Source organism: Saccopteryx bilineata, chromosome 9 (genome assembly GCF_036850765.1).
Source record: "Saccopteryx bilineata isolate mSacBil1 chromosome 9, mSacBil1_pri_phased_curated, whole genome shotgun sequence".
Taxonomy (NCBI): Eukaryota; Metazoa; Chordata; class Mammalia; order Chiroptera; family Emballonuridae; genus Saccopteryx; species Saccopteryx bilineata.
The window spans coordinates 12,692,963-12,717,711 of record NC_089498.1 but is presented as its reverse complement, the minus strand read 5'-3'; the positions used below and the strand labels follow the sequence as shown (position 1 = coordinate 12,717,711).

The window sequence follows — 24,749 nt, the reverse complement described above, 5'->3', positions numbered from 1 at the left end:
AACTATATACTATTAGTAGTTACCTTTCAGCGAACATTTAAAGTATATAAAATGCTATGCTAGTACACTATTTAGTGCATGGTACTTCATTTTTATTTGTCTATCATGATTTGGTAAGTTATTTTCCCCCTTTCATATATGAAATAAGTGATCTTTAGGCAGATTACATAATATAACCCTGAACACACTATAGATTGGTAGGATATCTAGGTGTTGCAGTATTTTGGTTTGAGTTCCATACCAGTTTTCTCTGCTCTATTATCATAGAAAAAAACAAATAGTATTCATTTTATGTAGTATTATGTTAAAAGGCACTCTGGGAACAATTGGGGTTTGAAGTCAGTAGTCAGAGTTTAAATTGATTTTGTCCCTGGATATTTGGATACTCAAGGGGAAAAGCCACTTAATTTCTTTCAGTATCAGATTTTGAATTATGAGAAAGGAAATCATTTCTACCTTTCAGAGTTTTGTGATGATTATATAAGTCAATGTACTTAAATGCCCAGCACAATGTTTAATACAAAATAGGCCCCGAGGCCCTGGCCGGTTGGCTCAGCGGTAGAGCGTCGGCCTAGCGTGCGGAGGACCCGGGTTCGATTCCCGGCCAGGGCACACAGGAGAAGCGCCCATTTGCTTCTCCACCCCTCCGCCGCGCTTTCCTCTCTGTCTCTCTCTTCCCCTCCCGCAGCCAAGGCTCCATTGGAGCAAAGATGGCCCGGGCGCTGGGGATGGCTCCTTGGCCTCTGCCCCAGGCGCTAGAGTGGCTCTAGTCGCAACATGGCGACGCCCAGGATGGGCAGAGCATCGCCCCCTGGTGGGCAGAGCGTGGCCCCATGGTGGGCGTGCCGGGTGGATCCCGGTCGGGCGCATGCGGGAGTCTGTCTGACTGTCTCTCCCTGTTTCCAGCTTCAGAAAAATGAAAAAAAAAAAAAAAAAATAGGCCCCGAATAGATGCTATTATACATATTTATTACTTCTTTTCCTGATATATTTTAGAAGTTTAAGATAATGTTAGAAAAAATCAAAATGAGAACAAGAATGACAAACTTGCGTCAGAAATTAAAAGTGCGCCTAACATTAAAGAAAAATACCATTCTTTTTTTTTTTTTAAATGCTTTTAAAGTCAAGGTGGCATTTACTTTGGAGATCTGATGCCTTGTAAATAAATTACATCCAATCATTTTAAAGTAGGTAGTTCAGCTTATGCACAGATTTAGTTTAACCTCTTCTAAAAAAAAAATTTAATTGGCTGTGTGTATGATACTCCTAACAGCTCTCTTAACAAAAGCTAGAGAAGGACAGTTCACACAGTGTTGGGCATAATATGATCAGAAGAAATTCTTGTGAGCTGTCATAGTCCCGTAGTTGGGAAACGCATCACGATATCACCCTGCGAATGGTATGAATACGCAGGAAACGGCCTGGTATCACACAGGAAGTGGTATCATTGCTATATTTCTGCCCCAAAGTTTAAGATGAAATATTCAACCAGGAAGGGGGTGTGCATGATCAAAAGAAAAGACTTCAACTGTCTCCGGCATCGGACTAGAAAATAGAAAAGCAAAGAACATTCAACATACAGGAGGGTGGAAACTCAAGAGCTGTGCATAGGGGACAAACACCTGTCCCTGCAAAAATGGAATGACCAAGCCCTGGCCGGTTAGCTCAGCGGTAGAGCAGCGGCCTGGCGTGCGGGGTACCCAGGTTCAATTCCTGGCCAGGGCACATACGAGAAGTGCCCATTTGCTTCTCCACCCCCCCCCCTCCTTCCTCTCTGTCTCTCTCTTCCCCTCCTTCTCTTCCCCTCCTGCAGCCAAGGCTCCATTGGAGCAAAGATGGCCTGGGCGCTGGGGATGACTCTGTGGCCTCTGCCCCAGGCGCTAGAGTGGCTCTGGTCGCGGCAGAGCGACGCCCTGGAGGGGCAGAGCATCGCCCCCTGGTGGGCAGAGCCTCGCCCCTGGTGGGCGTGCCGGGTGGATCCCGGTCGGGCGCATGCGGGAGTCTGTCTGACTGTCTCTCCCCGTTTCCAGCTTCAGAAAAATACAAAAAAAAAAAAAAAAAGGAATGACCAGCCACCATTGTAGAACTACATGGTAAGGGAAGGCAAAGCTCTCTTGGGAACAGCATGGTTGCCAGATGAAAGATAAGCGGTATTTGGAGCAACATTAGTGAAGGCCGACCTTTCCCTCAGTAAGTCCTGACAAGAACGTGGAACCCTAATGTAAACACTCAGGGGACGTGGAGAGCTCAGGGCTGCAAAGAGGATGCAAACGGGGGCACTGTGAGGAAAAGCACGAGCCAGAGCAGGCCACTCTGCAAACTGAAATTAGTCCAAGTTTCTGACCTTTCTTTGAGTGGCAAGGGAATTAGAAGGCAGGATCAGAATCAACTTACATCATTTAAAATGTGTTAAGAGAATTATATGTGTAAGGTAACTGTAAAGTACAAAGCACAGACTTCTGTATACAGGTATCCCCTGGTTTTCAAAAGTTCACTTTCTAGCCCTTTTGATTTTATGGAAGACCTACATTAATACTACCTGTTTGCCTGACAGGGGGTAGTGCAGCGTACCTGTACCGAGCTCTGACCTGGGATGCTGAGGACCCAGATTTGAAACTCCAAACTGGCTGACTCCGGCATAAGCACAGGGTGCCACCTTGAGCGTGAGATTATCAACATGACCCCATGGTCACTGGCTTGAGCCCAAACTCACTGGCTTGAGCCCAAGGCCACTGGCTTGAGCAAGGGGTCACTGGCTCTGCTGGAGCCCCCCTGGTCATGGCACATATGAGTAGCAATCAATGAACAGCTAAAGTGACACAACTACAAGTTGATGATACTTCTCATCTCTCTCCCTTCCTGTCTGTCTCTCCTCACACACAAACAAAAAATAAATAAAACAAAACAAAATCCAGAAAACTATAAAACAATAACAAAAAAACTACCAATTTTCTCTAATGGAAGGAAATCCTAGAAGAATTTTCACTTTTGAATAAAAAAAGAGGCAAGAAATGAAAATCGTGTTCAGCGTTTGCTTTGCAGAAGCCACTCTAGAAGCAGCGGCACCCCAAGCAGCAAGCCATCCCACCACGCCCCTTCCCTGGAAGCCACACTCAGCATCAGGCCGCTGCCCCTTCCCTGGAAGCCACACTCAGCATCAGGCCGCCGTAGCTTTGAGCAGTGTCCAGAGCAACTGTGCTTTATCTTGACTTACTCTGTGGATTCGTTAGCAACAAGTATCCTAAGGCACTGGTTTTCAACCTTTGCACGCTTGTGTACTGGTGAAAATAGGAGAATTATTTCAGGGACCTCTAAGGCAGAAATCACCCTGAGGATAAGCAAATTTGACTAAGATCCTTGGGTCTCTGATTGTTGTAGGACATCAGAGCGGTTAAGTATTTTGCAGACCAGCATGAAATGTTTAGTGGACCAGTCAGTGGTCTTATGGTTGAAAAGCACTGTTCTAAGTTCTCAGAAAAGCCTACAGAAGCTCAGAAGGGTGTTACGCTTAGCATAAAACTGAATGTAACTGAGCATCTCCATCGTGGTGAGTGAAGTAAAGACCTCTTACGAGCATTGAACTTACCTGCATTCACCATTCCTGCCGTTTACACACAGTAAGAAGGAATTCTGAAAGCTTGCCAAAGTTACAACTGGTTCTGCTAGGAGCAAAGTGGGTCTCTTGAAGTCAGCATCCAGAAATGGATTAAAAAAAAAAAGGGGGGGGGGGAATCTACAGCTTGAGTGGATTGATGGGTGTACAAGGCATGGTGTGTACTTATCAGATGATTTCTATTTTTACTGTATGTTAGTGTTATTTTAGATTTTATATGCTGTTTGGTATGACTGGATAAGCTATTTGAGGGTCTGGAAATGCTCAAAACTTTTTTCTCATATATTATACATTCTTGTTAATTACTTCTTTGCTTTATGTCATTTCAGCGTAGGAAAGGTGTCCTAGGACCATTCTACGTTCAGACAGCGAGAGAAACTTGTTCTTTGTTTTGGCAGCTGTTAACAATTATTTTAGTATTAATATTCTGAGTTGACCTTATCTGGGAACCACACAGATAAATAATCTATCAAACAGATTAAACCTGAACAGTTATATACACCACACTGTCATTTTCACAGGATAATATTGTACTGGCCTTTATTTAATACGACCTGCTTATGCCTCGGAAGTTATGTATCTAAAGGCGATATTTTCTTTGGAAATATGGTTGAAGCATAATTAAATTCTCTCTGGAAAATCTCCAAAATTGGGCTTTTCCAAATTATTTGCCAAAATCCTATGTTTAACTTCTTCATATAATAATGTGGCAAGGTCTTTGTTTTTTCTTTTCTTTTTTTTCTAAACAGAAAAATTCTTCTCAATGGTAGTCTTTCTTCATACTCAATTTAAAATTTAGCTTCAACCGAGAAATGCTGTCACAGGGCTATGCACTATTAGCTAAATACCCTGAAGTTTTTCTTCAACAGAAAACTGTGGTGATATGTTGAAACAAGCAAACAAGGAAAGGCTGCAGTAATATTCCTGATAGCATAACAAGGCGTGAGCATATTATCAGGAGACGAAGCTCATTTGTAGTATTCATTTGCGTTGTATGGAACCATGATTCTCTCCTGAGCTCTTTGATCCAAAGCCACAGAGGAAATCAAAATTCAGCCATACACACTGTTTGTTAGAATCTCATGCCATTTTCTCTTCAACAGACATCAGAGCAAATAAAATAAAATAAAATAAAAGCCAGTAAACCCAAATAGCCTGTCAATTCAGTGATCTAACTGACGTTTGAATCCACCATTAATCACTTACATTACTACTATAATATTTCTTGAGTGATTTAGATGCCAAGACTTATCTTAGCCCTCTGAACATCATCAGGTCACTGTGTACAATGAGTTTCCAGTCTAGTGGGGAAAACAATAAAGCCCAAATAATAATAATAATAATAATAATAATAATAATAAGCAATTACAATGCATCATAAAATGCATGATAGCAGAAGAAATTTGAGGACAGACATGAAATTTAGGTGTTGGTGAGGTAAAGAAGGTATTATGGGGAATTTCAAGAAAAATGAGGGTATCTGTAGGATTTAAGGACAGAAGTATATATGCTGATCTCTCCACTCAGAAGGAAAGGCAGGACTGGGAACTGAAGGAATTCAGCACAATCGAAGTGTGAGATAACCATGATGAGGACTGACGTAGATTTGGGGACGGGCATATTCATATCAAAGCCCCTCCATGGTCAGATCCCTAATTTCTGATCCTCTCTACAGATGGGAAATGAAAAGCGATAAAAAGATTTTAAAGTAATCTAAAATTCTGCAAACACAAATATGATCACATTGTCAGAGGGGTGTGGCAGTGTTTCAAGTGAGTCAAGACAGTGACTTCAAATAGGGTCATGATAGAAACTATTCACATGACTTGAGAAGAAGTGTGGAATTGATCAAGACACTTTAGTGATTATTTTTTGCTCTATGTGCAAAGTTTAGGCTGATGTTCTCATTCAGAGTGAGGACCAGAGCACGTGTAGGAATGTCATCCAATGTCATATCAATAGACTTGACAGGAAGTATCCGTCAAGCTCACCATGACCTTAGTGACACCCCTCTTCTACTGGGCTTGACCATGCCCAGGAACAGTGAAGAATTTCCTTAACCACAGTGCTCCAGTGGTTCAGCCAGCATGGAGCATCCTGCTAGAAGCCCTGGAGAGAGTCCACGAGGCTCTGATCAGAATCACCGATGGCAGTGGCATCAGGATTATTCCGGGATGTTGTAATTGAACTCATCATTCATTCCCGAGCTCTCTAATTCTGACACTCTCCCACTTCCTCATTTTGTTCTAGTTACAGTATCTTGCTATTTTTGGAAAAAAAATTTAACACTTATCAATTACTATTTCATTTTGGGTTCTGCCACCACTCTTTCTCCCTGACCCTGTTTCATTTGTATTAATATATGCATTTCTTGCCACTTGAGATAGGATATGTTATTTGCCCGTTTATTTTCTGTCTTTCTCACCAACAGCCTTCACTTTCCCAGGCAATGTAAGCTGAAAGAGGCCAGAAAACGTACAGTCTTTCCTTCTACATCTTTGCAGAATGAGAGAAGGAAGAAAAAGATAGAGGGAGAAAAAGGAAGAAAAGAAGACAGGAGGGCAAAGAAGGAAGGGAGAGAGAAAGAAAGAAAGAAAAAAAGGAGGAAGAAACAATGTGGAAATGCAACAGAAAAATCTGTTTTTTAATCTTAAAGTGTTTTGTATAATGTGCTTAGTTTGGCTATGAACTAGGAATGTCGTTTTTACTGTCAAATATATTTGTTTCCGTTATAAAAGAATTGAAGATTATCATATGCCATTAATAGACTAAACAGTCTGTGAAATCTCTCTTATTTATATCCAATTCTCCTTATTGAAAATGCAAGCTTCTATTAATCAGGGATCATTTTTTCCCCTTATCTTTGCAATGACAAAATCCAGATTATTAAATAAATAATTATCGATTTATTTTAATTACAATTGGGATAATCCTCCAAAAGCAGAACGTAATTTTTGCTACAAAATTTTGTCTGCTATTTATGCTATAGTCAACAAGTTGACTACGGTAGTCAGTAGAGCTAACTAGCTACCTTTTATTAACTAATAGTTTTCAGACAGAATACTAGCTGCCCTAGGCATGTCAATACATTCTTTTCTCAAAATAAAACTTTTAAGTAGATAATATCCTCATTACACAGATAAAGAAATGACAGTTTGGAGAAAAAGAAAAAGTCAAACTGAATTTGAAAACTAGGTCCCTTTATCTCCAGCGTCTGTATTTTGCTCAATGCGCAAGTGCTTGGTCTTGTTCCAGATCATCATTGTAGATGTGAGTAAAGCAATTATTTTCTGATTAATTGAACAAACATATATCAAGTGTGATTACATATGCCCGCCTACCTGCCTGCATAGCGAGTTGTCAATTTATTCATTAATTTTGTCCCCCCTTTTAAGCTGCCATGCTTCCTTTTTAAGAATCATAGACTTTGCATTAATACCACCTTTTCAGTCAGGATAAACAAGGTTTTGCTTCTGTAACAAACACCCTCCCACTCCAATCTCCAGTTTTATTTTTTATTTGATTTATTTTTTATTTTTTTCAGAGACAGAGAGTCAGAGAGAGGGATAGATAGGGACAGACAGACAGGAATGGAGAGAGATAAGAAGCATCAATCATCAGTTTTTCGTTGCAACACTTTAGTTGTTCATTGATTGCTTTCTCATACGTGCCTTGACCGTGGGCCTTCAGCAGACCAAGTAACCCCTTGCTCGAGCCAGTGACCTTGGGTCCAAGCTGGTGAGCTTTGCTCAAACCAGATGAGCCCGCACTCAAGCGGGCGACCTCGGGGTTTCGAACCTGGGTCCTCCGCATTCCAGTCCGACACTCTATCCACTGCGCCACCACCTGGTCAGGCTCCAATCTCCAGTTTTATGCAATAAAACTTTTTTCTCACTGAAGTTCCATGTCCCACAGAGTCTGGTAGGAGGCACTGGTTTTCATGGAGGTTCTTCCGGATGTTCTCTGGATTCTTGTGGGGCCCTGGGGACTCCTGCCTCCTGGCGGTCACACCTCTGTGATCCTCTACTCTTGAGTAGGAGAGAGAACTGTGATTTTCACCTAATCTACAGAATGTGGGAAAGGCAGTAGTATGTCACTTCCACCATTCGGCTATCTAATAAAAAGACTCCATTTTGCTAACAGATTGCTTTCTAAAGGCTCTCTGCTGGTGTGATGAAATAAATCAGTGTCCATGTAGGAAAAGCACACGGGACCAGGAACTTGGGACAGCATCTAGAAATCACAGATAGCTGCAGGAGCTGAAGATGACCTCTATGAACAGCCAGAAGAAACTTGAACTTTCAGTGCTACAGCTGCAAAGGACAGAACTTCTGCCAACCCCCTGAATGACCTTGGAAATGGAGTCTTCCCAGTTCAGGTTTCCACAGGAGAAGACAGTGCAGCTGCAACCTCGACTGCAAACCATGGAGGTCTTAAGCAGATAACTCAACTTTGCTTCTTTCGGACCCGCAATCCACAGAAACTGAGATAATGAATGTGTGCTAAGTCAATAAGTGCTTGGCAATTCGTTATCAGCATCCAAACCTTTCTCTCTCACCTGACCAGGCGGTGGCATAGTGGATAGAGCGTCGGACTGGGATGCCGAGGACCCAGGTTCAAGACTCTGAGGTCACCAGCTTGAATGCGGGCTCATCTGGTTCAAGCAAGGCTCACCAGCTTGAGCCCAAGGTCGCCGGCTTGAGCAAGGGGTCACTTTATCTGCTGTAGCCCCCTGGTCAAGGCACATATGAGAAATCAATCAATGAACAACTAAGGAACTGCAATGAAGAATTGATGTTTCTCATCTCTCTCCCTTCCTGTATGTCTGTCCCTATCTGTCCCTGTCTCTGACTCTCCCTGTCTCTGCCACAAAAAAACCCCAAAACAAAACAAAAAAAACTTTCTCTCAGCAGGTGCTTTTTCTGATCTTACAATGGGATAGAGTATACAGTATTTCATGCCACTGACTATTGATACATCCATTCAGAAACAACACACATTTTATTATCAGACTAAGCTATGTGGTCATGTATGATATCAGACGGATGCCAAAGTACGTCTGTGATATATACCACCCTCAAGAGGAAAAGAACTAGAAAGTATTTGTAAATAGCACTGGGGACCACCACACATTTTAGAACATGCAATCTTCTGTTAAACAACATGTAAGCTGTGATGGAAATAAAATGATCGTAAATGAATAAAACAGAGGAAGAATTGCTAGAGATAAACCAGAACTTTCCTGAGAGACACACTCCTTCACAAAATCTGCGTTTTAAAATCCTCCTGAGAATAAGTGCAGTTAACATTCCCCTAATCAGGGAAAACTCATCTGAAGCAAATATTTGTTAGCCACAGTAAACACCTTCACAAACAAGTATCTTACAAATAAACAGTAGGATAATATTGCTCATTAGAATTCATTATTATATTTCCCCATTATCTCGGTAAACACATCAAGCATGTTTTTTTTCAAAAGAAGTGCAAAACTCAAGTCCTCATTTTTTTTTCCTTAATCATATATCTCAAGATACAAAAAAGTCTTCTCAGCAAAGAAAAGAAAATGCCTCTTTTGTAAAGTAAATCAATTTTTGGTTCCCTAGTTACCAGTCAATCTGACCTTCAAGTTCAGTATTTATTCTTTACCTGACTTTCAGAAAACAGTTCCAATCTAACAGGAACAGAGAGAGATCTTATGTGTAGTCTAGCCAGCTGAACCCATCCAGATGTTCTGGCCTTGAGTCTTCATTCTGCCTCAAGAAAGCTAAAAGGACATAAACATCTATTCGCAACGCAGTAGAGCCGCCTGTCTCGTGCTTAGCTGAACTCAAACACAGATTTGAAGCATCCTTCATCAAGATTTAGTGCTTGGAATACATTCATTTCTAAGATCAACATGGAAACATTGGTATAAAAAAAATCTCCCTGGGGGAACTCAAATGTATTTATAGGAAGGTACATAGGATGAGAATAATCTAATGTATGATTTCAATCTTTTTAGTAAAGAATCATCTACTTGTTTATTAGGGGGAAAAAAACAATGAAAATCACCCACTTGTATAAGTACGGTACTTGTACTTAGCCCTGAATAGTCAAGGTTGTGGGGCTGGGTGAGAAAGGTGAAGGGATTAGGCAAAAAAAAAAAAAAAAAAAAAAAAAGAAAGAAAAAGAAAAAGAAAAAACCTCATAGATGCAGACAATGGTATGATGATTATCCTAGGGAAGAGGGGGTTGGGAGGTAGAAGAGGGGAAAATGGGGATGGGTGGTGATGGAAGGAGACTTGAATTGGGATAAACACACAATACATTATACAGATGATGTATCATTAGAACTTGTGGTGTCCACTTCCATGATAAATTACATCTCTCTCATAAAATTCTAATAATAATTAAACCTAAAAACCGAGTCCTAAAATGATGCAAAACTGATATATGTATCTGAAAACAAAAGTAATTCAATCATAGTAGAAGGATATTTTAATACCTCACTTTCAATAATAAATAGAACAATTAGAAATAGAAGACTGAAAAGACCTTCTGCATATAATTTATTTCCATTAGCATAATGCCCTCAAGATCTATCCATGTTCTTACAAATGGCAATAGTTTTGTAGTTTTTTATGCCTGAGTGGTACTCATTATCCATTCATGTTTTGATGGACATTTAGGTTGTTTGCATATCTTGGCTATTGTGACACTGTATTATTTCACTCAGATGTGAAAAATAAAACAAAAAAACTTATCAAAGAAACTAACTAAACAAAACAAAAATGAACTGAGATTTAGACAATAAAATGTGGTTATAAGAGGGGAGTTGAGGGGCTGGCAGAACTGGATCAATGAGGTTAAAAATATGGTGATGAACGGTAACTAGACTTTTAGTGGTGAGCACACAATGGAGTATACAGATATTGAATTATAATGTTGTATACCTAAATTTTATATAATTATTAACCAATGTCCCCTCAATAAAATTTAAAAATAAGCCCTGGCCGGTTTGCTCAATGGTGAGCATCGGCCTGGCATGCAGGAGTCCCGGGTTTGATTCCCGGCCAGGGCATACAGAAGAAGTGCCCATCTGCTTCTCCACCCCTCCCCCTCTCCTTCCTCTCTGTCTCTCTCTTCCCCTCTCACAGCCGAGGCTCCATTGGAGCAAAGTTGGCCCGGGTGCTGAGGATGGCTCTGTGGCCTCTGCCTCAGGTGCTAGAATGGCTCTGGTTGCAACAGAGCGACGCCCCGGAGGGGCAGAGCATCACCCCCTGGTGGGCGTGCTGGGTGGATCCCGGTCGGGCGCATGCGGGAGTCTGTCTGACTGCTTCCCCGTTTCCAACTTCAGAAAAAAAAATACAAAAAGAAATTAAAAAATAAAAGCACAACTAAACCTCACAGACTTCTATAGAACACTTCGCACAACAACAGCACCTTTTCCTTAAGTTTGTATGGAATACTCTCCAGAAAGATCACATATTAGGCTATAACAGAAGTCTCAATAAATTTATTTACTGAAATTATACACAAAGCATGCCCTTTTACAAAAATTAAACTCAGAATCAATATAAAGGAAGACTTGGCAAATCCACAATATATGATAATTAAGTAACACTCCTAAGTAGAAAATGGGTTGAAGGAGAAATCAGAGAAAAATTTGAAAATACTGTGAAATGAATAAAAACAAAAATAGAAAATATCAAAACTTATAAGTTTCAGTCAAAGAAGTGCTTACAGGGAAATTTATAGCACTAAAAATCTTTAGTAAATAAGAGGAATGATTTCAAATCAATAATCTAATCTTCAAACTTCAAAGATAAAGAAAAGCAAATTAAATTCAAAACAAGCACAAAGAAGAAAATCATAAATATTTGAATGTGTATAATAAAAGAACAGAGAAACAAGGAAAGAAATTAAAAGTTGGTTCATTGATAGGTCATTTCAAAGAGAATTTATGAGACTCAAACCAGGAGCTCTTAATGCTGTGACCTAAGAGACTTACATTCTCCATAGGATGTAACAGAGGCTCAATAGTGCTATGTTTCCCTGAGGAGAAAACATTTAGAGAAAAAAAAAAAAGTTGATTCATGGAATAGAATCACAAAATCAAGAAACTTTTAGCTAGACTGATGAGAAAAGAGAGAGGAAGGAAGGGTGGGAAGGAGGAGAGAGAGAAAAGTAAGGGAGAAAGGAAGAGAGAGGCATAAAAGCTCAAAAAACCATTTTCAAGAATGAAAAAGACAGCATTATCACCAAAGGACTATAAGAAGGGATGGTAAGGGACTATTTCAGCAATTATATGCCAACAAATTAGAGAACCTAGAGCAGTGGTCCCCAACCTCTTTTGGGCCACAGACCGGTTTAATGTCAGAAAATATTTTCACGGACCGACCTTTAGGGTGGGACGGATAAATGTATCACGTGACCGAGACAAACGTCAAGAATGAGTCTTAGACGGATGTAACAGAGGGAATCTGGTCATTTTTTAAAAATAAAACATCGTTCAGACTTAAATATAAATAAAACGGATATAATGTAAGTTATTTATTCTTTCTCTGCGGATCGGTACCAAATGGCCCACAGACCTGTACTGGTCCATGGCCTGGGGGTTGGGGACCACTGACCTAGATGAAATGGAAAATCTTTAGGAATATACTACCAATACCAAATAAAAAAAAAAGGGAAACTTTTTGTAATCTTTTAACAAATAAGAATGAATTAGTAATTTAAGACCTACCACAAAGAAAAGTCCAGACTCAGACTTCACTTGTGAACTTGATCAAACATTTAAAAAGAAATTAACACCAATCCTTCATAATCTTTCCTACCAGGTAGAGGAGGAAGAAATATATCTCAACTCACTCTATTAAGGCCAATATTGAATGGGTGCCAAGAACCAGACAAACATTTCAAGAAAAGGAAACTTCAAAGTTATATCTCTTTGAAGAATTAATGAATCTGACTTTGAAAAGTCGATTATCACAGACTGGGTCCAACTGACAAGTTCAGGTGAACCATAACATTCCATTCCATTTTCATAGGCCATGCACTTAAGTAACCCCTTAAGCTGAAATTAAGCAATGTGAGGTTTTCTGTGACAGCAGATTCTTTGCGTCTTCACCTTGTTACTATAGTCTGCTTGTTTTCTTCTTTCATCCTAGGTTTATGTTTCTCCTTCCTTCATATCACTGAGTATATGACAACACAGAGAACAGCAGGGTGGCTAATTGCCTTTAAAGTTCCCTGCTTGTCTTCACTATTCTCTGAGGACAATATCCTTTTTCACTTTGATAGTTCACAAACAGTGTGCTGGCACTTGTCTTAAAAGTTCATAGCATTCATTTGTAACTGAGATGGTTTTCCTCCCTGACCAATGAGGACTTTAGACAATAAAAGCATAAGAAACACCAGTTTTCCATCTTCATGATTTTTTTCAACCAAATAATGCCTCTTTAATTCAGAGCTTGTTTATGTTTTGCCAAAAGCAATGGAAATAGATTTTTCATGGTTTCTCTCAAAGAGCTAACATTTTGTTTTTTGGTTTTTTTCTTGGCTTAAACCTAATTTGCAATCCGAACAGAAAAGGAAAGTAACTCCCAACAGCAAATAAATAACTAATCGTTATGGTACTGTGTAATGACGCATAATGTGGAGAAGATGGTAAATAATGGAGAATCTTAAAGGCTAAATAGAAGTGTAGTCTTGAGATGTAGGCACCCCTGTTTTAGGAAGCCAGCATACTGTGGAAAGTCTATCAACCCCAACCTAATCAAATGCTTAATCCAATTATTCCAAATCAACAGCTTAATCCAGTCAACCACTAATTTAATCCAGCCAGCCCCATCCAACCAACATTTAATTTAATCAGCCATTTTAACTAATCAACTCCCTAATCTAACTGATGCCTAATCTAATCATCCACCAAAATTTATCTGGCCTTCCTAATCTAATCAGCCCGTCTGATCCCGTCTGATCTATCTAATCTTATCTATATATTCTAACCTATCCATCTATCCTTCCTTCCTTCCTTCCTTCCTTCCTTCCTTCCTTCCTTCCTTCCTTCCTTCCTTCCTTCCTTCCTTCCTTCCTTCCTTCCTTCCATCTATATCAGTATTCTAGATATCCCAGCACAAGATGGCAGTGGCCTGGACTAGAATGGAAGCAGTGTGCATGGAAACAGAGAGAGAAGCTTAACAGGAATTCCTAATCTAGCCTTCAGAACATTAGAGGGAAGAGAAGAGAAAGAAGCTGTCAAGGATGACTCCAAGGTTTCTGACTTGAGATGTGTAAGGCCAGGAGCCGCCATCGTGACCATTCACATGCAGGTTCCCATTGGATTCGGGCAGACGATAAAGAAATGGCAGAGTCAGAGGATGGGGGGCCATCCTATTTATTGGTGTCTCACCAAGACAGGCAAACCACAAAAGAAGACAAGGGAAAAGCAGAAAACCAGCTCTTCCCATGAAGGGCAAGGGATCAGGAAGCCCCTGCAATTGTGATAGCAGGAACTGTGTGTCCGAGCTCCTGGTCTGTCCCACTTTATAGTGTAGAAAACCAAAATCCCTTAATCCAATATACAAACAAGGAAGTCTCTGATACAAAGTCACTTATCCAAGGCATAATTGGATTCCTCATGAGAGTGCACCACCCAGATCATACAATCAGTCAAGGGTGTGGGGAAAAGCTTAGTCCCAAAACCAAACCTCAGGCTACAACAACCTGGCCTGCTTATAGCCTGTCCCCCACACCCATTATAAGTCACAAGCGAGCAAACATATATATCATGTTTACAAACTTATTTGACCAACAAGATGCAGCAGGTCAGAAGAGTGAGAGAGAGAGAGACTAGAGTTTATCTTTGGAGCTGTTGAATGTGTGGAGGCCATGAGACACCCAAATGGAGGTGTCAGTAGACAGAGAAGGTCACAGAGTAGAAATCATTGTGGCTGGATCTTTGAAGTGTGAACACCTTTTATAATGACACTGATCCCTTTTTAACTGCATACTGCTTAAAGTCTGTAACTCTACCTCCACCACCACCCCGACATAAACTTCAGGAGAGTGGCGTTCTGCCCATCTTGTTCATGGCTATGTACAGCATGCTCTATACTAAGTTAAACAAATCTAAGAATTGAATAAACATCAGCATTACAAATGAATGGTTAATCACAGTTCCTGGAGCAGAAACCAAGGCTGGCTTCGCCTCTAGATCTCTAGTACACATCTTGGGTTAAATATCAGTTTAGTCAATGTGTACTGAGTTCATCAAGGTGACACAGAATGGCACCGGCACAGTGAGGAGGGGAGGAAAACGCAGTGGCGAGCAAACTGAAGAGGATCTTGGAGCCCTGGTGAGACCCTTCCAGGGACCCAAGGTGGCCTGGCTGGGGGATGCTGAGGATTTAGGGGCAGGGGCAGGGGTGGGGGCAGAGGCATCATTAGAAAGAGCAGCTAGTCAAGGACACCTGACTGTCCCCTGCTGCACCCCAATCCTGATGAGCTCATACCTCATCCTCCTCGTTTCTGGAGTCAGGCTCAGGCTCCACGGGCACTCCGTCATCTTCACCGGTGGCCCTAATTAAATACAGCTACCCACACATGTTGCCACAGTGGCTACTTCCAGAAATCAGCATGGCACACCGTCCGGTCCCTAATCCATTGAGCAGCTAATCTAACCAACCGCTAATCTAATCGACTACGCAACCTGACCGTCCTCGTCCTCTTAATCTAATTGGCCACTTAATCAACTCAACTCCTAATTTAATCGACCACTTAATCTAATCAGCTGCATGGTTTGATCAGTTGCCTACTATCCACCAGACTCTGTGCTAATCACCTTTCACATCATGGTTTACTTATTCCTTCTAAAAACACTACAAATTACTGTATATGCTATTGTTATCCCTGTTTTGTGGTTAAAGAACCTAAAAGATTAATTTATCTGCCCAATTATAAGCAGGTACACGGGGCCAGAGAGACCTGCCTCAGAAGCACTTATGTTTAACTATCATTCATTATCACCTCTCATGTGTTCTTCTTGACTGATGTTGAAAAGTTTCTCAATCAGTGTTCAGTGCTAATTCCCAGAATAACAGAGTTGCTCTATTGTGGTATTTTTTTTTTTGCTCATTTTTAGCCTCATAAGAAAGTCAATGGGCTCAGACTTCTACTGATTCTTTATCGAGGTCTGAGTATTATTACAAAATCACATAGAAACTGTAGTTACAAAGAAATCTTTGTTAAATGGGTTTCTCACTTGTCAGGAAATGCCTTTGGATACAGTACACAGTTTTTATGGTTTCTCTAACTCCTTTGCATTATATAAATTCAATTTCACATTTACAAAGTATTCTAGGAGTACTTTCTAAAATGAATTCTACATATGTGGGCTGTTAAAACCACTTGTCCTTCAGTTTTCTACTTCCCTTTAAAGAAAACCACAACCTGTAGGATGACTGCCTGTTGAGTTATACGGCAGTGGAATTCCACAATAATCCTGTGATTCTTACACCACAAGATATTTCTCTGCAGTATGCTGTACCTGTATATTATCCTTACAATGCAAAATCCTATTAAAGTCAATGGTGCATGTATCCATTTCATTTCAATGTGACTTTGTACAATAAAAATAAAATACAGCGAGGAGAATACATAATGAGTTGCCTGCCAACACCGTTCAAAGGACAATTAAATAACTGAAGAAACGAGAAATCACCTTAGCACAAAGGAGTATCCACAAATAGATTACTGTTAATTTAGGGTATGCCCCAAATTACACACAATTGCTGAAGGCTTTCTTAGTCCACAAAGCATCAAAATACCTACAGGGGTGATTAATAATGTTCCCCTTCTTGGAAGAAAAATGTCAAAACACACTATCCATTTTTCTTTTAGTCTCTTGACAGTTCCTGGGTGCCCCTAAGTGACAAAAATCTATGGAATATATGTGTCATGAGTTCTATTTAATTTTTGAAAAATAAAATAGATTATCCTTTACCTTGCAATCAACAATGTAGTAATTAACTGAGTATATTTTTTAATACTTTCAGAATATCTTCCGGTTTCAGAATATCTTCCTGATCTTTCCAACTATTTTTTTTTCTCCAGCATATAGAAGACATTTTATTGTTAAAATGACATGTTTTCTAGGCACTCAGTTATTTTCATGAATGCCGACTATTGAAAGGGGAGAGGTAGAGAAGAGCAGAGGTATGTGATCTGATGTGTGAAACGGAACAGATGTTGGTCATTTCTAATGAACTTCTGAAATACAAACTGTGTTGAATGGCCTGATTTTGAAATGTGGTTAATTCCATTTTTATTTATTAAAATGTCAAATACCAATAGCAGGTCCTACCACATGATGTCCCATTAAGGAAATTGACTTTTTTGGTCAGTAACCCATGCTTCCCACATTAAATACTGAACAACTACCTATTTTGTGACATTTTGTCATGCCAAACGCCACAGTGCATTTGAAAAAACTTGACCTTTGGGATAGTTCAGGCATTTTTACAGTGTCTGACCTTGTGTAGTTTGTCACCTCTGAGCCTTGTTATCCTCAAATATTCAAAGTTGTTCACATTTATCTTACAGTCTATTTGTTAAGCTGTTGATTAAAAAAAAACACATGTGTAAAGCATCTGTGTCATAGTAGGACCTCAATGAATATCAGTTACCTTTCCTGTCTACTGTTTGCAAATATTAAATAGGTCTTCTGTTATGCAATGCTTCCTCACTGAAATGAACATTTTAACTTTCAAGATGATTCATATATATATATATATATATATATATATATATTTTTTTTTTTTTTTGATAGAGAGAAAGAGATGAGAAGGATCAACTTCCAGGTACGTCACTTTAGTTGTCCATTGATTGCTTTTCATATGTGCCTTGACCAGGGGACTCAGCTGAGCCAGTGTTACCTTGCTCAAGCCAGTAACCTTGGGGGTCAAGCCAGCAACTATGGGACCATTTCAATGATCCCACATTCAAGCTGGTGACTCCATGTTCAAGTTGGCAAGCCTGTGCTCAAGCCATTCACCTTGGGGACTTGAACCTGGGACCTCAGCATCCCAGGTCGATGTCCTATCCACTGCACCACCACTGGTGAGGCCATACTTCTTTTATGTCATTCATGTCCTGCTGGACATCCTAGCTTCAGATACTTTATCATTCTTGGATAGTTTGATATTGAGATATAATAATATATAATATGTATTTGACTTCATCCCTGGTTTCTCGCATGGAGCTCCTAAAGCCCTTGGAATTTCTTGAGTGATAGGCATAAGAGGAATGTTCTTCTACTAATCATAATAAGCATTTTCCAACCACACCTGAGTTTATGTTAATGAAGTAACTCCTCTTTGGCCAATGGGGTCTGGTGAACAGAGGAACTATTGACATGATTAGAGGGTTGGACTTCAACAGCCCCACTCCTGACATCCTGAGAATAAAGAGGACCTGGAGATTAAGTTCAATCACTAATGGAAAATGATTTAATTATGCATACCTACATAATGGAATCTCAAAAAAAAAAAAAAAAAAAAAAAGAAAGAAAGAAAGAAGGAAAAAACCCAAATGACTAAGCTCAGAGAGTTTCCAGGTCAGCGTACACCTACCTCCACATATCAAGTCTGTGACACACCTCAAGTTGTATGCGTACAAAGATTCCTGCACTCTGTCCCTCTGCACCTCATGCCGTGGGCCTCTTCATCAGGTTGTTTATTTGTATCTTTTCTAATAGTATGTTTAAAAAAATCAGTAATAGTAAGTGCTTCCTTAAGTTCTGTGAGTAATTTTACCAAGTTATTGAATCTGAGAAGGGTATCTTGGGAAGCTCCAATTTATAGCCACTTGGTTAGAAGAACCACCTGACAACCTGGGACTGTGATTGTTATCTGTAGTTGAGGGTAGTCTTGTGAGACCAAGCCCTTAACCTGTGGGGTGGACCTTACCTCCAGCTAAGGTAATTAGTGTCAGGATGAATTAAATGGTAGGGCATACTATTGGTGTCTTTCAGGAACTGGAGAATTGCCTGGTGCAAAAAACCCCACACATTTGGTGTCAACAGTGAAGTGTGTGCATAGAGAAAATACTTTTTTGCATTTTTTTTTCCTTTTGGATAGTCTTTTCCACCCATATTGTGGCCCAGGTTATTTTTAATTCCACCAATATCTTGTTTTTGTTTTTTTTTTCAATACAGATGACACATCGGTACATCCATAAACTCTTCAGTAATCTGTCACTCGGCTGTAACATGTGTTTCCCTTTGAACACAGGGAAAAAAGTTGGTATCACAGAAAGATTGAGGTGAAATCTGTATATCTGAAAATCAGTTAGCTTTGGTCATCTGTTTCTCCTTGTAACTACAATCTAGGTGGAACTGTACAAGTGTGGAGGGTGAGTGAGGTAACCATCATGTCTGTGGTTGATCAAGACATCCTTTGCCTCTAGTGTCCACCAATATGGTCACAGAGAACGTTCTCCAAAACTGTTCAAATTTAGGGATTTTACCTAAAATAGCCAAACACTCTTTAAAAAGAGAACAAAGTTGGACTCACATATCTCTGTTTCAAAACTCACTGCAAAGCTCGAGTAATCAAGATAGCATGGTACTGGAATAAAGAGAGGCATTTAGATCAATGGAATAGAACTGAGAGTCCAGAAATAAACCTTTATATTTATAGTCAATTGATTTTCAACAACGATGCCAAGACACTCTAATGAGGAGAGAATAGGCTCTTCAACCAATAGTGCTGGGACAACTAGCTATCTACTTGGGAGGGAATGACGCCCTTACACCTTACACAAATATGAATAGAAAATAGACTGAAGATATGAAGGTAGAAGCTAAAACTATATGATGTTTAAAAGAAAACATAAGAGTAAATGTTTGTGATCTTAGGCAAAGCCTTCTTATCAATGACAATAAAAGTACAAGTGACCAAAGGGGGAAAAAAAAATGGACTTCATCATAATTAAAAATTGTTCTGCTTCAGAAGACACCATGAAGAAAGTGAAAAGATGCTCCACAACATGTGAGAGAACACTCGCAAATCAAAGCTCTGATAAGGGTCTTCTGTTTCAATCACAGATAAAGAACTCTTACAACAGAAGTAAAAATACCCAATTTCCAAAGGAGCAAGGATGTACATAAACATTTCTCCAAAGAAGAAACGCAAATGCCAACAAGTACATAAAAAGGTGCCAAACATCATTAGTCACCAGAAAAATGTAAACCAAAAACACAAGATACCAGTGAACACACAAAGGATGGTGATACGGAAATGATGATAATTATTAATAGTAAGTGGTGTCAAAATTGCGGAGGAACTGGAACCATCATACATTCCTGGTGGGGAATAAAGTGGTGCAGCTACTACTGTGCAAAAGTGTTTGACATTCCTCAATAAGCTAGACACAGATTTCTAACACCCAGAAATTCCATGTCTAGGCATAAACCCCAAAGATGTGAAGACAGGTATTCAAATAAATCCTTGTACACAAATGTTTACAGCAGCACTATTCATAATAGTTAAAATATGTAAACAACTTAAATGCCCATAAGTTAATGAATAGATAAACAAAATGTGGTATATCTTTGCAATGGAATATTAGTGATGAAAAGAGTGAAAAGCCATTATATGCTACAACATGGATAAACATGGATAATGTGCTACTTAAGAAAAGCCAGTCACAAGGGAACACCTAGTATATGATTTCATTTACCACTCTATAAAGACAAATGATAAATTAGTGGTTTTCACAGCCTGAGGGGTTAAGAGGGCTTCAGGGGAAAAGATAAAGTATAATGAAGAAAGACACACTTCACAGTCTGAGGGAATATACTGCTCACAAAAATTAGGGGATATTTTTAAATGAATATGAAGTGATAAAAAAAGAAGCATTTCACTTTTTAAATTAAACAAGAACATCAGAAAAGCAAATAACAAGTCAAAGAAAGTTGTTTGATTATGCAAATGAGATGCAAAACCAACTTGTATTTCATTGGTGAAAATGCATTGTACAAAAGGCTGAAAGTACTGGAGTATCTGCACATTCCCTGATCCCCTAATTTTTGTGAGTGGTGTAGTTCCAGGAGGAGTGCCCTTACGTCAGGTACCATCTACAAACATGCCAGGGTCTAAACACCCGGCCGGAAGAGCCGGCTACAAATTTGGAGGCTCCCAGCAGCACCCTCAGGTTTGCTAGTTTGCTCAAATGAATCACAGAGCTCCGGAAACACTATGCTTAGCATCATGGTTGTATAATAATAATGAGATACACGTTATCAGTAGTCAAAGGGAGAGATGCGCATGGTGAAGTCTGGGATTGGTCCAAAGCTCTTCCCCATCCTCTCCTTGGATTCCTAGTTTGTGTTACTGCTTCCTGGCTCTGGTCTATAACAAGACCGGGGTAATATTGCCAACCAGGAAAGCATATCCAAGCCTTTGGTGCCCAAAGTTCCTACTGAGGCTTGACCTCATACTACTGGCAGGGCTGACCTCATTTTCCAGACCCTCCTGATGGTTCAGGCTTCTCCCTTTATTCTCCACTTCCTCTGGAAGTTGGAACTAATATGGCATATGCTAATCCCCATCATAAATCAAACTGATAGACCGGCCTGGGGTCAAAGTACCCAGGCAAACAAAGACACTCCAGTCAGGTAGAACATTATCAGGACCTAGAGATCACCTTCTGTCAGCAAGCTGACAAAAAAAGGCCAGACCTCTTTTTTAGATAAAGGTAATTCTTCACTGCTTAGGGGTATGGGAGTTTCTCTTTGGGGTGACAGAAAGGCTCTTAAATTGATTTTACTGATGGTTGTATCACCCTGTAAGTAAAATAAAAATTATAAAATTTTACGTGCCATAGGTGAAATGTATGTTATGTGAATCATGTCTCAATGAAGCTGCTAAAAAAAAAAAAAAAAAAAAGATGCATCAGTTTTGGTTGGAGTGGTCTTACTGAACTTGCTGACAGTGCTGCATGTTAAAACTTTTATTACCCCAGTTTGCATGTTAATTATTCAGGCTTTATGATGATCATTAACAGTCTTGAAATATTTTTGTTTTCTTTTTGCATCTCCCAAACTCAAAATATAGCTCCATGTGTATGTACATATACAGAGAGAGAGAGAGAGAGAGAGAGAGAGAGAAAGAAACAATGGCCAACTTATTTTTGTAATATCCTTCCTTGTCTAAGGACTGAACAGTTTCTTAGGGGCCCTAAAAATCTATGTTTCTTCCCTACATTAAGAAATTTCTTCAAAGGGGAGCTTGTAAAGATGGCACATAGCAGGGCTTCGATAGATGGCACACTTTAAGAGCTTCAGCAAAGGAGACTGTTTGTCAACGAGCTCCAAATTGAAGAGGAGATACTAGACAAGTTCAGCCATACTGCAGGAACTATTGCTAGAGGAATGAAACCTTCTTTTGTTAGAGAGAAATGGGTGGAAGGCACGGGTGAGGGCTGGGGGAGGGGGCGGAAAGGAATGTCTCCTCCAGTCTAGAATAGTCTTAACCACAGCACGCTATACAAAGCTTAGTTCTAGGAAACCAGAAGTAAATGCAAAATATTCAAGATAGACACAGTCTTTTTGAAGTTTGCTCCCATCTAAAACCAATGGAAATAGACTGTGGGAGAGATGTCCCACGGATGTGAATAGAAGGAATAACATTTAAAGGGCCTGCACCCTATGCCCTGAACATAGCAGAGTGGAGAGAAGAATACAAAACAAAGTATGGTGGTGTATACAGCATATACATCACCTTACAAATGCCATATATGTGCATACTCATGTTCATATTTACTATCACCAGGAGTAAAACCACTCATATAACAATCTCACATCATGGTAGGCAATAGCTCTATGTTGCCAAAGAGTGTGGTAGGCAGGATGACACAGATGAAGAATTATACTATAATATTTGGGTTGAGGAATAAGTTCGTAGCGTTTTTATATTTTCTTTTATTTTACAACGATTTGTTTGCTGTTTGGCAAAGGGTAAGTATTCATTCGATAAAACTCTTTCTGCTCTACAAAACTATGTTAATTGTATTTTTGAGTTCATTTTCGACACCTGCTCTTCTTTGCTTTTCATCGAGGTCAAAAAGCTGCCGAAGCAGCCCGGGACATTTGTGACGTGTATGGAGAAGGTGTCATAGGTGAGTCTACAGCACGGAAATGGTTTGCAAAGTTCAAAAATGGCGACTTTGACGTCAATGACCCGTGCCACAGCGGAAGGCCTTCTGAATTCGATGAAGAACTGGGAAATGCTCGAAAAGAATGCCACGGTCAACAAGGAGCTCTACATTGCCCAGCTACACCGCGTGAATGAGGCTATTCGACTGAAAAGACCTGATCGACATGGTCAAACCATACTCCTTCACGACAACGCGAGGCCCCATGTTGCACAAGTCGTCAAAGCCGCACTCCAAGAGCTCGAATGGGAGGTCCTTCAGCATTATTCTCCGGACCTTGCACCGACGGATTACCATCTTTTCCGCTCCCTGTCAAACCATATGAAGGGCGTTACCTTTGATAACAAAGAGGTCCTTAAAAACTGGCTCTGGCTCAACAACTTCTTTGACACCAGACCAGGCAATTTTTGGCGGAACGGTATCAACAAATTGGTCGAGAGGTGGGAAGAGGTTGTAAACAGCAACGGCGAATATATAATTGATTAACTTATTGATATAATTATTGTTTTTTGTTTAAACAAAAGTCTTCGGTAAAAATGCTATGAACTTATTCCCCAACCCAATATAAGAACAAACAAAATAATTTAATCCTATTTATAAAACTTTCTACAGTGTAACATACATGTGTATGTATACATATCCCTTCAAAGTCAAGCAAAAATTAAGATGCGGATAATGATCATAATTTTTTTTTCATTTCAAATGACATTTATAGAGTCCTAAAATAAAATAGGGGGAAAATTACAAAAATAAATTTTGTTCACAGTTCTTCATTCAGATTTCTGGTAAATGGATAAAATAATAATCATAGACTCAGTCTTCAGTATGTACTAGATTAAGCCACTGTGGCATTTAATAAATAAAGAAAGCCAATCAAACCAGAAATGTTTGGAGATGTTTTTGTAACTTTGACTCTTGGATAATTCATTACTACAAAGACTAGTGAATGAGGTTTTAATTATCTTCAGAAGAAAATTTTAATCAAGATAAAAGCTTTATAAGACATACTAATTTGACAGTTGATGACATAACCAATTAACTATTCAGAACGACATCAACTGTTTTAGGTGAAATAATATTATCATCAAACAAAAGGTGTTGCCACACTCTATTCATTTAACCATACTGTGTGTTTCAATAGTCCTGGAAAATAAATAAGCTAAAAAAGAGTCAGTGTTAATTTTGGCTTCACTATATTAAATTTTAAAATGTCTTAAAATTGTTAAAAACAAAAGGTTGAAGATGTTAATAAAGCATTTAAATATTATGAATATATCAATTAAATGTAATAGCTAAAGAAGGAAAACAATTTCATCCCAGGTTATATAAAAATATGAGTGTTTTTGCTTCAGAATTACTTTATAATCAAGGCAAAATGACTGAATGCCTCTATGTTAAGAGTTCAAGAAAGCATCTTTGTAAACTACTTAAACTCTAGCTACTGTTGAATTTCATTTTTGCGTTTCTGACTTATTCCTAAAATAAGCTGTACCAACTACTACACATAAATCAGAGTTGGTGAGATTTTATGGTATACGGTTTTCTATAAAACTTATACAATTCTTCTTTAAAATAGTTACTGGGTAATTCCCTTTTGAAGAAGGAAAGAAAAGAAGGAAGGAGTGAGGAGGGAGGGAAGTTAGTTAGTAACTACTCTGTTTCCCCGAAAATAAGACATCCCCCGAAAATAAGACCTAGTGCAATGATTTTTTCAAGCTTAGAAATATAAGGCCTCCCCTGAAAATAAGACCTAGGGCATCTTTAGGAACAAAAATTAATATAAGACACTGTCTTAGTTTCGGGAAAACAGGGTAGTTACTTTTATCAGGATGCTGTAATAGAATTAAATGAAACCCTCTGAGGGCCTCAAATAAATGCTTTCTGGAGTTTATCTTATATATACTTAATAGTTTGTTCACACACACACACACACATTCTC

The 24,749-nt window shown here is 39.3% G+C and overlaps 1 non-coding gene across 1 annotated transcript; it reads left to right on the top strand.

The window, feature by feature from the left end:
- Nucleotides 1-11,534: 11,534 nt before the first annotated feature.
- Nucleotides 11,535-11,663, top strand: LOC136313798 (small nucleolar RNA SNORA25). Its single transcript, XR_010727231.1, has one exon. It is a non-coding gene; the product is annotated as a small nucleolar RNA SNORA25 (small nucleolar RNA).
- Nucleotides 11,664-24,749: the final 13,086 nt, after the last annotated feature.